At 43.4% G+C, this 15,496-nt stretch overlaps 1 long non-coding RNA gene across 1 annotated transcript in view; it reads left to right on the top strand.

The window, feature by feature from the left end:
- The first annotated feature begins 572 nt into the window (after nt 1–572).
- LOC138671986 (uncharacterized) overlaps nt 573–15,496 on the top strand; it is a 157,658-nt gene continuing 142,734 nt past the window's right edge. The window contains exon 1 of the long non-coding RNA XR_011319514.1: nt 573–757. This is a non-coding gene — a long non-coding RNA (uncharacterized lncRNA). The remainder of the gene's footprint in view (nt 758–15,496) is intronic.

Below are 15,496 nucleotides of genomic sequence, written 5' to 3'. Positions count from 1 at the left end.
CAGATCACAGTATATACAGTATATAGTGTGTGTCCTGTGCTTCCCTCCTGCCCTCACTCCCACACCAGCACAGGAAGCAGTAGATGCCCCATGCATCACAGCCATACAGATAGATTGGTATTATTGGCACAATGCATGTCAGCCCTAATATTCTCTGTGGGGTCCCACCATGCCCCCTCCCCCTGGGCTGCCTGCACACTGAAGAATGCTTTTGTGTGGATGTTTTCAGCCTTGGCTGGGAGGAGGCAGTGAGGAGAGTGCTGGGTGGGATGGAGGCTGAGAGTGTTTGTGACGACAGGTGGGTCCACTGCTGGGTACAGGGGAGAGGTGGCAGAGGTAGTGCTATGGTCAGGTGACAGTGTTTTTTTTGTCAGGCTGCCTAGCGTGGGTGGAATTTCATGTGTGGGCTGCTCAGAAAAGGGAGAAGCAGTGGCGCCCCACTTGATCACTTGCCATGTGACATAGAGGAAGAAGTGGGAGGGAGAGGAGCTGTGGGCAGACTACTGGCAAGAAATGAGACGAGCCTGCGGGGGCATGAGAGTCTATAAAGGCAGGTGTGTGGAGAGTGGCACACAGGAGGCAGAGAGGGGCAGGAAGGGAGATTCCCATGCTGTCCTCATACACAGCGGAGTGGAGCAGTCATGTCTCATCTGAACACTATCTAGGAAAATGGGAGGACTGGAGAGAAGCCTGGCAGCACTCCTAGACTAGACTCTCTGTGTCCTCAACTCCTTGGACTGTCCCTGGGCATGAGCAGGTAAGGCACAGGCATGCACATGCTGCCCCTGACTAGTGCTGCCCCTGACTAGTGCTGCCCCTGACTAGTGCTTCCCCTGACTAGTGCTGCCTCTGACTAGTGCTGCCTCTGACTAGTGCTGCCTCTGACTAGTGCTGCCTCAGGGCTTCTTGTCTTGTCAAGGTATTTCTGGATTGTACTTGCATTCCTCTCACGTTACCACACACAGACACTTGGATCTTATACAGGTCAGGTGTGACTGGAGAGAGGCAGCACAACTTTCCATTGCATGTTCATTTTATCAAGTGGGTTTCTTGTGCATTTTCCCTGTTGAATATTTGTTTTTTCTTTTAGTATCCACAGTCTTAATGTAAAAGTATAAACAATAGCAGAACTTAATACAAAATAATAAACTTCAGAGCTAAACTGGCAGAATATGTGTGCGTGCATATATATATATATATGTATATATATATATACAGTATATATATATTGTGCTAACAATGAGGTCCCACTGTATAGAAACATGAGAATGTTATTACGCTAGCCTAGCAAGTGTCCTGGTAAAGTTAGCCTTGGGTAACCGCAGTGGATAAAGCGATGCACATCACTTCTCACACACACCAGGATCTACTTTACGTTTTATTCATGGAGTCAACGCTATTATTGGATGCTAGTTCCCTAACAGATTCCTTATATTGCCCTCCCTTACACTAATAGTCGTTACTGTGCAGTACAAAGTTCAGATTGCATGCGGTGAGGTTATAACTAGATGTCCTCAGATGTAAAAAGTCAACTATTTCATGTATTGATCCATCCACACTTATATGCCCCATGCTGATATCTGTTCTACAGCCGCCCAGTCTGTATCAATATAGATCATGTGGGATTTTGAGCTACAACATGGATCCATCCCCATTTATCACTTCTGTTAATGTGCAGTAACAGGCATATTTAAGGGGAATCAGCTTAATGTACCTTAAAAAGTAGTAAAAAAAAAAGTCACTAGAATAATATTCAGCGCTTACAATTCTCTTAATCTTCTACTCCTACGCACTGCACAGCATCACAGCTTCTTCAAGGAGAATTCAATTGGTTGGTACAGCAATTTAAATAGCTTCACATGGAACAATTGGAAAATAGGAGAAAAAAGGTAACCCTTTCCTGTCTTTTTAAGTAGAAGGACTAATCACTGAAAAGGCACATGGACATATACACATAAGACTTAATGAGATGCTCTCTAACTTCAAAAACATTCATCAAGTTGATTTCATGTGTCAAATTCTAAAAATATATATATTTATGGCTGACGTAAATGTCAATACATTTCAAATTAGCATTTGAACTTATTTTTCCAATGCATCAATGACACTTATAGGTATCGACCTATTACCTAATAGCCTCCAAATTCCTCTTAAATTCACATAAGTTGTATTACCACAGGGCTGCAATCATGAAGACACGGGGGGTCGGCGGCGCCCCAGGTCCGCTAGCTGCGACCACATGGACCAGAGATCTTCCCAACGAACGCCCACTCTCGCCTTAACATGGGCGTAACGCTACTCAGACAACACAGGGTGAGGGTAAAACAGTGTGGCAATGCTTTATTGAACCACAAAACAGGCAGATAACACATAGAACAGTCCCAGCACAGTACCCAAGATGGTGCACATTAGTCTCACTCTTCCGCTAACTTGCCGGGATAATAGCAGCTGTGACTTCAGATCTTCCAGGGTGCCACCTGTGGCAAGCACACAGAGAGGAGGTAATGACAAGCATAGGAAGATGACAGTCCATAGAGTTCATACAAGGTACAAGGCCAGTTCATCCGAGGATCACAACCTGGCTTCTCCAAATGTGTCCATTATTCAGCGATGGTCAGATCTGTATTCTTCCAACTGTGGCCGTAGACCCCTAGGATGTTTCCTGTACAATTATAGATTTGTGTTCCTCGTGATGGAGCCATGATAAATTGGCTTCGGTCCGAATAAGATACAACGCTGTGTGTCTTCACAATGTCCATTAAAAAAACGTACAGCACACTGACCCAAAGAGTTACATGGATTTAAAAATGAGTATGTGTGTCCGATCCATGACTCTCAGAGCAGGTCTTGTACTCTTCCATTTTGTAAATCAGACTCGGCAGTTAACCCCTTAACAACTGCCGATACGCCTTTTAACGGCGGCAATTAAGGGTACTTATGCCTCAGTGCCACTTAACAGCGCTGAGAAATAAGTGTATAGTGTCCCCCAGAGCCGGAATTTCTTGCTGAGACCACAGAGAACATGATTCTGGTTGGTTTTTACCAACCCCAGTGTTGCGATCGCCGTTATTAACGGTATAACGACGACTGCAAAAAAGTTCAGATTTTCCATTTAATTTCTCTCTCCTCTGATGTGTTCGCACATCAGAGAAGAGAGAGAAATAGGGTCCCCCGATCCCCCCCAGTACCACTGGTGTCTCTACAACCCCCCTGTGAAGTCCCCCGGGCCGCCTGCTTCTTCCAGAGGAAAATGATGGGCACATGCGCAGTGCACCTGCCGAGGTCTTCCAGCCAGCAACAATAAGAAATTTTTCCTATTGGTTTATTTTGATCACCCTATCACAGTGAACAAAATAAAACATAGTAAATCAAACCCCTCTTTATCACCCCCTTAGTTAGGTAAAAATAATACAATTAAAAAAAGTATTTTCTTATTTCCATTAGGGTTAGAGTTGGGCTAAAGTGAGTTGGGCTAAAGTGCGGGTTAGGGTTGGGCTAAAGTTAGGGTTGAGTTAAAGTTGGGGTTAGGGTTGGGCTAGGGTTAGGATTGGGCTAAAGTTATGATTAGGGTTGGGCTAAAGTTAGGGTCAGGCTTCCGGTTGTGGTTATGGTTGGGATTACATTTAGGGTTGGGATTAGGGTTAGGGTTGTGGTTAGGGTTATGGTTAGGGTTGGGACTAGGTTTAGGGGTGTGTTGCGGGTTTGGGTTGTCAGGATTATTTTTAGAGCTGGGATAAGGGTTGTGGTTAGTGTTGGAGTTAGAATTGGTGGGGTTCCACTGTTTAGGTACATCAGGGGTCTCCAAACGCGACATGGCGTCACCATTGATTCCAGCCAGTTTTGCATTAAAAAAAGCAAATAGTGCTCCCTCCCCTCTGAGCCCTGCCATGCACCGAAACAGTGGCTTTCCCCCACATATGTGGTATCGACGTATTCAGAAGAAATTGCACAACAAACTTTGTGGTCCATTTTCTCCTGATACCCTTGCCCCTTGCGAAAATACAAAAAAATTGGTTCCAAAGTACATTTTGTGTATAAAAAGTAAAATGTTCATTTTTTCCTTCCACATTGCTTTAGCTCTCATGAAGCACCTGAAGGGGTAATAAACTTCTTGAATGTGGTTTTGCGCACCTTGAGGGGTGCAGTTTTTAGAATGGTGTCACTTTTATTTTTTTATAAGATAAATTTTTATTAGACAATCAGAATAATACAAATAGTTTTCATTACATTTTGAATTAAACTCTAGTAACATTTTACATAGACTACCCCAACCCCACCCCCCTCCTCCCCTTCCAACCTTTAGAGACCTAATGTGGGCCATCCGGTTTCCACCGTCCTGTAGATAGTAAGTAATTATCCTATATCACTCCCAAAAGGCCCTGGAGCCCACATATTCAGTCACAACACCTTAGCTCGAATCAATCCATGGTTGCCACAGCTTGAAGAAAAAGTCCAGCCTGTGTCTCCTGGAGTATATACTTCTCGCCAGTGAACAAATATGGTCCACCTGCGCAAGAAAATCTCTTCCGTCGGAGGCTCCTCCCTAATCCAGAATTTGGCGATCAATTTTCTTGCAATGAATAACAACCTACAATAACTATTTTAATTGTGTTATCAATTGCAATCTCTTCCACATATCCCAATATGCATATCAAGGGGTGTCTAGGAACAGTACAATTATATACCAACTCAATTCTATTTAATACCACGATCCAAAAGGAGGACAGTCTGGGACATTGCCACATCATATGAAGAATACCCGCCTCAGATTATGAACACCTAGGACATTGCGAATCAGGCCTCATCCCCTTTGAATAACATATCAGGCGTTCTATAGGCTCTATGAATTACAAATAGTTGCGACAACCTCCCAGGCTCACTCATAGAAATTTTAGGCAAATAGTTCAAAATTGATTCCCATGTATCATTATCAATTGCTCCCAATTCAGCTTCCCATTTATCTCTAGCCTTAATAGGGTGTTTATCAAGAAAAGAGAAGATACTCTTATATCCCTGAAATCGCACCCTTCGTGCCACTATTTTTAAGAATAAGATCCAGCATAAGATCTACTTGCAACACTATGGGACTTCTTTTACTCTGTGCCAGATATGCATGAGAGATGCAGCTATATTGATACAATTCAAAGTACCTCAAAAGTCCTAAGTTTACCCTGAGACATCACCTGCCCCATTCTACTAATACCTGCCTCTTTCCAAGTCCGGAATCCCTTCAACTGCCCAAATTCTGGTAGATACATATTTCCCTATATCGGTGAGTATCTAGTAAGGTCTCTTACACCCCTAATAATCTTTACTGTTTCCCATACCTTATGGATTAGTCTAATAGTACAATATTGAGAACCTATTTTCTGTAAGTGGCCACCTTCCAGACCCTCACTCAATACCTTAACTTTAGAAAAACCTCAAGCACTTGGGTATTTGCGCCTTCCCCGACTCTTCCCCCCACCCCCTGAAATGTTGGCACTATGCCGCTAAGAAATATAACCAGGGATTTGGGAGTGCCAACCCACCTTCCTCCTTGGGCCTTTGAAGTATTTCCTGTTTAAACCTAGGACACTTCCCTCCACCCCCCCCCCCCAAATTAGATCGCAAACAAAGACCTAATCCTGCTAAATCTACACTGAGGAATCCAGATGGGATAGTTATGTAACACGTAAAGAAGTTGTGGAATTACAATCATCTTTATAAGATTCACCCTACCCACTACCGACAAATGTAGTTTGTTCCATGCCGAAATTTTGGTGCAAATTTTCTGCAGAAGCGGACTTAAATTCAATTCCTCAAAGCTAGTTAAAGGGAGAGCAATCTGAATTTATATTTTCAATTCAAGGGGGCATTCTTTGCGTCTGGAGGAGAGAAGGTTTTTCCACCAACATAGAAGAGGATTCTTTACTGTTAGGGCAGTGAGAATCTGGAATTGCTTGCCTGAGGAGGTGGTGATGGCGAACTCAGTCGAGGGGTTCAAGAGAGGCCTGGATGTCTTCCTGGAGCAGAACAATATTGTATCATACAATTAGGTTCTGTAGAAGGACGTAGATCTGGGGATTTATTATGATGGAATATAGGCTGAACTGGATGGACAAATGTCTTTTTTTCAGCCTTACTAACTATGTTACTATGTTACTAATTTATTTACCTTTAATCTGGAGGGTGTATTCCCACCTTCATTACTTATATTGTCCCCATCAATCAACATCATACAAGATTTGTCCCAATTAATCCTGAGTCCTGAGTACCTCCCAAATTCCTCAATAATAGCCACCGCATTGTGCAGGGTTCCCTCCGAGTCTTCCAGGAATAGAAAAATATCATCGGCATACAAGGCCACTTTATCCTCTTCTAAACCATACATAAAGCCTCTGACCTCTTGTGCACCTCTTATTTTAGCAGCCAACGGTTCAACAGCCAGAGCGAAAAGCAACGGAGACAGCGGACATCCCTGTCTAGTACCTCTAAACAGAGAGAAACTCTCAGACAGATTGTTGTTAACTCTAATTTTTGCCGTTGGATCGGAGTACAGTAATCTCACCCAAGAAATGAATTTGTGACCAAATCCCAGCCTTTCCAGCACCACTCTACACAGTCAAAGGCCTTATGGGCATCTAAAGACACCACTGCCCTCTTACCAGCATTATCAGAAGGAATTTGCATATCTACTATATAATTGTCTAAGGGTCACTTCCGTCTGACTGTCCTTTCTGTCACAGTTAGTCATTCGCTGATTGGTCTCGGCAGCTGCCTGTCATGGCTGCCGCGACCAATCAGCGACGGGCACAGTCCGGAAGAAAATGGCCGCAGTCAGTGCCTGTCGCCCGCATACTCCCCTCTGGTCACCTCTAACACAGGGTTAATGCCGGTGGTAACGGACCGCGTTATGCCACGGGTAATGCACTCCGTTGCCGCCACTATTAACCCTGTGTCTCCCCAACTTTTTACTATTGACGCTGCCTATGCGGCATCAATAGTAAAAAATGTAATGTTAAAAATAATAAAAAAATAAACCTGCTATACTCACCCTCCGTAGTCCGCTGAGCCGCTACCGCCGGCTGCCATCTTCCGCTGCAGTTTCCGGTGGCAAAGATGGTATGGCAGAAGGACCTGCCATGACGTCACGGTCATGTGACCGCGACGTCATCACAGGCCCTGCGCCTGCGCGACAAGGACCTGCCATGACGTCACGGTCATGTGACCGCGACGTCATCACAGGCCCTGCGCTCTGATACCAACCCTGGGACCGCATGCTGCCGTGGACTACAAGGGGCCTTCGGAAAGGTGAGTATATGTTTATTTTTTATTTTTTCACCTGTGACAAACCTGACTGGGCAATATACTACGTGACTGGGCAATATATTACGTCACTGGGCAATATACTACGTCACTGGGCAATATACTACGTGGCTCTGTGCTGTATACTATGTCGCTGTGCAATATACTACATCACTGGGCAATATACTATGTAACTGGGCAATATACTACGTAACTGGGCAATATACTACGTGGCTGGGCAATATACTACGTGACTGGGCAATATACTACGTAACTGGGCAATATACTACGTGGCTGCACAATATACTACGTGACTTGTTATGACCTGGTGGTCAGGACAATTATGGACCTGGTGGTTAAGAGCACACGGAATGGCCTGATAGTTGCTAAGGAGAGTAAAACTTGCTAAGGAGAGTAAAACTAATCCCAAACTGTTCTTCAACTATATCAATAGTAAAAGAATAAAAACTGAAAATGTAGGCCCCTTAAAAAATAGTGAGGAAAGAATGGTTGTAGATGACGAGGAAAAAGCTAACATATTAAACACCTTCTTCTCCACGGTATTCACGGTGGAAAATGAAATGCTAGGTGAAATCCCAAGAAACAATGAAAACCCTATATTAAGGGTCACCAATCTAACCCAAGAAGAGGTGCGAAACCGGCTAAATAAGATTAAAATAGATAAATCTCCGGGTCCGGATGGCATACACCCACGAGTACTAAGAGAACTAAGTAATGTAATAGATAAACCATTATTTCTTATTTTTAGTGACTCTATAGCGACAGGGTCTGTTCCGCAGGACTGGCGCATAGCAAATGTGGTGCCAATATTCAAAAAGGGCTCTAAAAGTGAACCTGGAAATTATAGGCCAGTAAGTCTAACCTCTATTGTTGGTAAAATATTTGAAGGGTTTCTGAGGGATGTTATTCTGGATTATCTCAATGAGAATAACTGTTTAACTCCATATCAGCATGGGTTTATGAGAAATCGCTCCTGTCAAACCAATCTAATCAGTTTTTATGAAGAGGTAAGCTATAGACTGGACCACGGTGAGTCATTGGACGTGGTATATCTCGATTTTTCCAAAGCGTTTGATACCGTGCCGCACAAGAGGTTGGTACACAAAATGAGAATGCTTGGTCTGGGGGAAAATGTGTGTAAATGGGTTAGTAACTGGCTTAGTGATAGAAAGCAGAGGGTGGTTATAAATGGTATAGTCTCTAACTGGGTCGCTGTGACCAGTGGGGTACCGCAGGGGTCAGTATTGGGACCTGTTCTCTTCAACATATTCATTAATGATCTGGTAGAAGGTTTACACAGTAAAATATCGATATTTGCAGATGATACAAAACTATGTAAAGCAGTTAATACAAGAGAAGATAGTATTCTGCTACAGATGGATCTGGATAAGTTGGAAACTTGGGCTGAAAGGTGGCAGATGAGGTTTAACAATGATAAATGTAAGGTTATACACATGGGAAGAGGGAATCAATATCACCATTACACACTGAACGGGAAACCACTGGGTAAATCTGACAGGGAGAAGGACTTGGGGATCCTAGTTAATGATAAACTTACCTGGAGCAGCCAGTGCCAGGCAGCAGCTGCCAAGGCAAACAGGATCATGGGGTGCATTAAAAGAGGTCTGGATACACATGATGAGAGCATTATACTGCCTCTGTACAAATCCCTAGTTAGACCGCACATGGAGTACTGTGTCCAGTTTTGGGCACCGGTGCTCAGGAAGGATATAATGGAACTAGAGAGAGTACAAAGGAGGGCAACAAAATTAATAAAGGGGATGGGAGAACTACAATACCCAGATAGATTAGCGAAATTAGGATTATTTAGTCTAGAAAAAAGACGACTGAGGGGCGATCTAATAACCATGTATAAGTATATAAGGGGACAATACAAATATCTCGCTGAGGATCTGTTTATACCAAGGAAGGTGACGGGCACAAGGGGGCATTCTTTGCGTCTGGAGGAGAGAAGGTTTTTCCACCAACATAGAAGAGGATTCTTTACTGTTAGGGCAGTGAGAATCTGGAATTGCTTGCCTGAGGAGGTGGTGATGGCGAACTCAGTCGAGGGGTTCAAGAGAGGCCTGGATGTCTTCCTGGAGCAGAACAATATTGTATCATACAATTATTAGGTTCTGTAGAAGGACGTAGATCTGGGTATTTATTATGATGGAATATAGGCTGAACTGGATGGACAAATGTCTTTTTTCGGCCTTACTAACTATGTTACTATGTTACTATGTTACTAATAATATAGGACGAGCTCTGAGACGTGGGAACTCTGCTGACCACAATCCCTAATCCTATCACACACACTAGAAATAGCCGTGGAGCGCTCCTGACGCTCCCTAGGCGCCTCGTCACAGCCTAAGGAACTAGCTAGCCCTAAAGATAGAAAAATAAAGCCTACCTTGCCTCAGAGAAATTCCCCAAAGGAAAAGGCAGCCCCCCACATATAATGACTGTGAGTAAAGATGAAAATTACAAACACAGAGATGAAATAGATTTAGCAAAGTGAGGCCCGACTTACTGAACAGACAGAGGATAGGAAAGGTAGCTTTGCGGTCAGCACAAAAAACTACAAAAAGACCACGCAGAGGGCGCAAAAAGACCCTCCGCACCGACTCACGGTGCGGAGGCGCTCCCTCTGCGTCCCAGAGCTTCCAGCAAGCAATACAACAATCAAAATAGCAAGCTGGACAGAAAAATAGCAAACCAGAGAAAAACAAGCAGGAACTTAGCTTCTGCTGGGAAGACAGGTCACAAGAACGATCCAGGAGTGAACTAGACCAATACTGGAACATTGACAGGTGGCATGGAGCAATGATCTAGGTGGAGTTAAATAGAGCAGCCAGCTAACGAATTAACCTTGTCACCTGTGGAAGGAACCTCAGAAGCCGCAGCCCCACTCACAACCACCAGAGGAAGCCCATGGACAGAACCAGCCGAAGTACCATTCATGACCACAGGAGGGAGCTTGACAACAGAATTCACAACAGTGACTGGGCAATATACTACGTAACTGGCCAATATACTACGTGGCTGCGCAATATACTACGTCACTAGGCAATATACTACGTGGCTGTGCAATATACTACGTGACTGGGCAATATACTACGTAACTGGCCAATATACTACGTGGCTGCGCAACATACTATGTCACTAGGCAATATACTACGTCACTGGGCAATATACTACGTGGCTGGGCAATATACTACGTGTCTGGGCAATATACTACATGGCTGGACAATATACTACGTGACTGGGCAATATACTACGTGGCTGGGCAATATACTATGTGACTGTGCAATATGCTACGTGGCTGCGCAATATACAACGTCACTAGGCAATATACTACGTCACTGGGCAATATACTACATGGCTGGGCAATATACTACGTGGCTGGGCAATATACTACGTCACTGGGCAATATACTATGTCACTGGGCAATATACTACGTGTCTGGGCAATATACTACGTGGCTGGACAATATACTACGTGGCTGAGCAATATTCTACGTGGGCTGTGCAATATACTACGTGGGCTGTGCAATATACTACGTGGACATGCATATTCTAGAATACCCGATGCGTTAGAATCGGGCCACCATCTAGTTTAAATATAACCTGCTTAAGTTGAGTGCCATTGATTTATTGGGCATAAAGCCTGACTGATCTGGATGAATCATCTTATCAATCACTTCGGTCAGCCTGTTTGCCAGAGCTTTGGCCAAAATCTTTATGTCAGCCGTTAGAAGTGAAATAGGTCTGTAAGATTCCGGCAACTGTAGATCCTTGTCAGCTTTAGGGATGACCACCACAATGGCTTCTCTCATTGATGGAGGCAACACCCCCCCTCTCCAACGATTTGTTGAATACCCCTTCCAATTTAGTAATTAATTCATCATTAAGAATTTTATAAACCTCTGTCGGAATGCCGTCAGTCCCCGGAGCCTTACCCCTTGCCATACCTGACAGAGCTGCCTTTAATTCTTCCTCCTCAAGCGGTTTATCCATCCATTCACAGGCTTCCGTACTTAACCTGGGCAAGTCGACCCCATTAAAATAACTAATCATTTCCTCTTTTCCCTTTTCCACCCTAGAGGAATATAACTCACTATAAAATTTTCGAAAAACTTCTAATATTTGCTCTCCCTAAGTAACCACTTTTCCCTCCTCTGTTTTTATGGAATATACATGGGAGGAATCTTGTTGCGCAGACGCCACCACTGAGAGTCAGTGTCCCGCAATGGTGTCACTTTTGGGTATTTTCTGTTATCTTGAGCCCCCAAACTCACTTCAAATGTGAGGTGGTCCCTAAAAAATGGTTTTGTAAATTTTGTTGTAAAAATGAGAAATCGCTGGTCAACTTTTAACCCTTATAACCTCATAACGTCCTAACAAAAAAAAATTGTTTCCAAAATTGTGCTGATGTCAAGTAGACATGTGGGAAATGTTATTTATTAACTATTTTGTGTGACACCACTCTCTGATTTAAGTGTACAAAAATTAAAAGTTTGAAAATTACCAAATTTTCTAAATTTTTGCCAAATTTTCGTTTTTTTCATAAATATTTAAGTTATATCAAAGAAGTTTTAACACTAACATGAAGTACAATATGTCATGAAAAAACATTCTCAGAATCAGTGGGATACGTTGAAGCGTTCCTGAGCTATAATCTCATAAAGTGACAGTGTTCAGAATTGTAAAAATTGGCTTGGTCATCAGGTACCAAATTGGCTCTGTCACAAAGGGGTTTAAGTGTACAAAAATTAAAAGTTTGAAAATTACCAAATTTTCTAAATTTTTGCCAAATTTTCATTTTTTTCATAAATATTTAAGTTATATCAAAGAAGTTTTAACACTAACATGAAGTACAATATGTCATGAAAAAACATTCTCAGAATCAGTGGGATACGTTGAAGCGTTCCTGAGCTATAATCTCATAAAGTGACAGTGTTCAGAATTGTAAAAATTGGCTTGGTCATCAGGTACCAAATTGGCTCTGTCACAAAGGGGTTAAAGTAAACAGGGATCATCATTTTTTTTAGAAAATGGAGGACAATCTTTTTACTTCAGAGCTCCGTCCAAGATTCATCTATTTTTCACTAAACCATTGTTAATGAACCAGTGGTTAAATACAGGTTGACACAGTTTATCGCCCACAGTTTTTAAAAATGGATCAGAAAAGAAGTGAAGGCAATACGGTTACACAAACCTAGGCAAAACGAATGACAGAGAAAAAATTGGTCCTTTTTTACACTGATGTAAAAAATTGACTCAGATACATGAATGTAGCCTTAAAAAAAACTCCCATTTATATTTTTTTATTAAATATGTGTATATGTGCATGTAATGTAGTGATCGTGTATTATTATAGTTACAGTACCTACCGCTGCTCTCTCCGCCGTCCTCCTTCACTTCTCAGTGACGTCACTGTGATTGCAGTTAGCCGGCTCACTCTGTGACCTCTGTGTGTGCTGGAAGTCTCCAACAATGTAAGTCTATGGCAACTGCTCTCATAACATTGTAAAAGTCACTTCTGGGTCACGTAGAGCGCAGTGAGACCTGGATAGCCTGAAGAGCGGCATCACAGAGAAGAACAGCGCTGGACTCTGGAGAGAGCAGCGGTAGATGAGCAAATGAATACACTCACCCTACATCAAATTTGTATATGTACACACGTTTAAGAAAAAAAATGGATGGGAGTGCTTCTTACAAGTATTACCATCACAGAGAAATGGACCTCTTTTTTTTCTCACGTATCATTCTAGTTGCATCTGTTTAACATAGTAACATAGTTATTAAGGTTAAAGGAAGACTTTAAGTCCATCTAGTTCAACCCATAGCCTAACCTAACATGCCCTAACATGTTGATCCAGAGGAAGGCAAAAAAAAACCCATGTGGCAAAGAGTAAGCTCCACACTGGGGAAAAAAATTCCTTCCCGACTCCACATACAGCAATCAGACTAGTTCCCTGGATCAACACCCTAACAAGGAATCTAGTATATATGCCCTGTAACATTATACTTTTCAAGAAAGGTATCCAGTCCCCTCTTAAAATTTAAATAATGAATCACTCATTACAACATCATACGGCAGAGAGTTCCATAGTCTCACTACTCTTACAGTAAAGAACCCGCGTCTGTTATTATGCTTAAACCTTCTTTCCTCCAGACGTAGAGGATGCCCCCTTGTCCCTGTCTCAGGTCTATGATTAAAAAGATCATCAGAAAGGTCTTTGTACTGTCCCCTCATATACTTATACATTAAAGGTACCGTCACACTCAGCGACGCTGCAGCGATATAGACAACGAGCCGATCGCTGCAGCGTCGCTGTTTAGGACGCTGTAGAGACGTCAAACACAGCAGCTCCAGAACGATGCAGGAGCGATCCAGTGACGTAACGGCGACTCACTTATCGTTGTAGCTGGTTGTTAGCTCCATGTAAAACATTGCTGGCATCATTGCTTTTGCTGTCAAACACGACGATACACCCCGACCTGACGACCAAATAAAGTTCTGGACTTCTAGCTCCGACCAGTGATATTACAGCAGGATCCAGATTGCTGCTGCGTGTCAAACACAACGAGATCGCTATCCAGGACGCTGCAACATCACGGATCGTTGTCGTTCTCGTTGTAAAGTTGCTGAATGTGAAGGTACCTTAAGATAAGATCACCCCTTAGCCTTTGTTTTTCCAAACTAAATAGCCCCAAGTGTAATAACCTATCTTGGTATTGCAGACCCCCCAGTCCTCTAATAACCTTGGTCGCTCTTCTCTGCACCCGCTCCAGTTCAGCTATGTCTTTCTTATACACCGGAGACCAGAACTGTACACAGTATTCTAAGTGTGGTTGAACTAGTGACTTGTATAGAGGTTAAATTATGTTCTCCTCATGAGCATCTATGCCTCTTTTAATGCATCCCATTATTTTATTTGCCATTACAGCAGCTGCCTGACACTGGCCACTAAATGTGAGTTTGTCATCCACCCATACACCCAGGTCTTTTTCATTGACGGTTTTGCCCAGAGTTTTAGAATTAAGCACATAGTTATACATCTTATTACTTCTACCCAAGTGCATGACCTTACATTTATCCCCATTAAAGCTCATTTGCCATTTATCAGCCCAAGCTTCTAGTTTACATAATCATCCTGTAATATAAAATTGTCCTACCCTGTATTGATTACCCTGCAGAGTTTAGTGTCATCTGCAAATATTGAAATTCTACTCTGAATTCCCCCTACAAGGTCATTAATAAATATATTAAAGGTACCTTCACACTGAGCGACTTTAGAACGATAACGATAGCGATCCGTGACGTTGCAGCATCCTGGACAGCGATATCGTTGTGTTTGACACACAGCAGCGATCAGGATCCTGCTGTGACATCGCTGGTCGGAGCTAGAAGGCCAGAACTTTATTTCGTCGCTGGATCACCCGCTGACATCGCTGAATCGGCGTGTGTGACGCCGATCCAGCGATGTCTTCACTTGTAACCAGGGTAAACATCGGGTTACTAAGCGCAGGGCCGCGCTTAGTAACCCAATATTTACCCTGGTTACCATTGTAAATGTAAAAAAAAAACACTACATACTTACATTCCGGTGCCTGTCACGTCCCCGGCGTCCGCTTCCCTGCACTCCTCCTGCATCCTGTGTCAGCGCCGGCCGGCCGTAAAGCAGAGCACAGCAGTGACGTCACCGCTCTGCTTTACGGCCGGCGCTTACACAGGATGCAGGAGGAGTGCAGAGAAGCGGACGCCGGGGACGTGACAGGCACCGGAATGTATGTGTTTTTTTTTTTACATTTACAATGGTAACCAGGGTAAACATTGGGTTACTAAGCGCGGCCCTGCGCTTAGTAACCTGATTTTTACCCTGGTTACCCCGGGGATTTCGGCATCGTTGGTCGCTGGAGAGCTGTCTGTGTGACAGCTCTCCAGCGACCACACAGCGACGCTGCAGTGATCGGCATCATTGCCTATATCGCTGCAGCGGCGCTTAATGTGACGGTACCTTAAAAAGAAGAGTGCCCAATACTGACCCCTGTGGTACCCCACTGCTAACTACGACCCTGTCCGAGTGTGCTTTATTAATAACCACCCTTTGTTTCCTATCCCTGAGCCAGCTCTTAATCCACTTACACATATTTTCCCCTATCCCCATTATTCTCATTTG

This window comes from Ranitomeya imitator, chromosome 3 (genome assembly GCF_032444005.1).
Source record: "Ranitomeya imitator isolate aRanImi1 chromosome 3, aRanImi1.pri, whole genome shotgun sequence".
Taxonomy (NCBI): domain Eukaryota; kingdom Metazoa; phylum Chordata; class Amphibia; order Anura; family Dendrobatidae; genus Ranitomeya; species Ranitomeya imitator.
The sequence above is the reverse complement of the archived record's forward strand: the minus strand, read 5'-3'. Positions and strand labels throughout refer to the sequence as shown.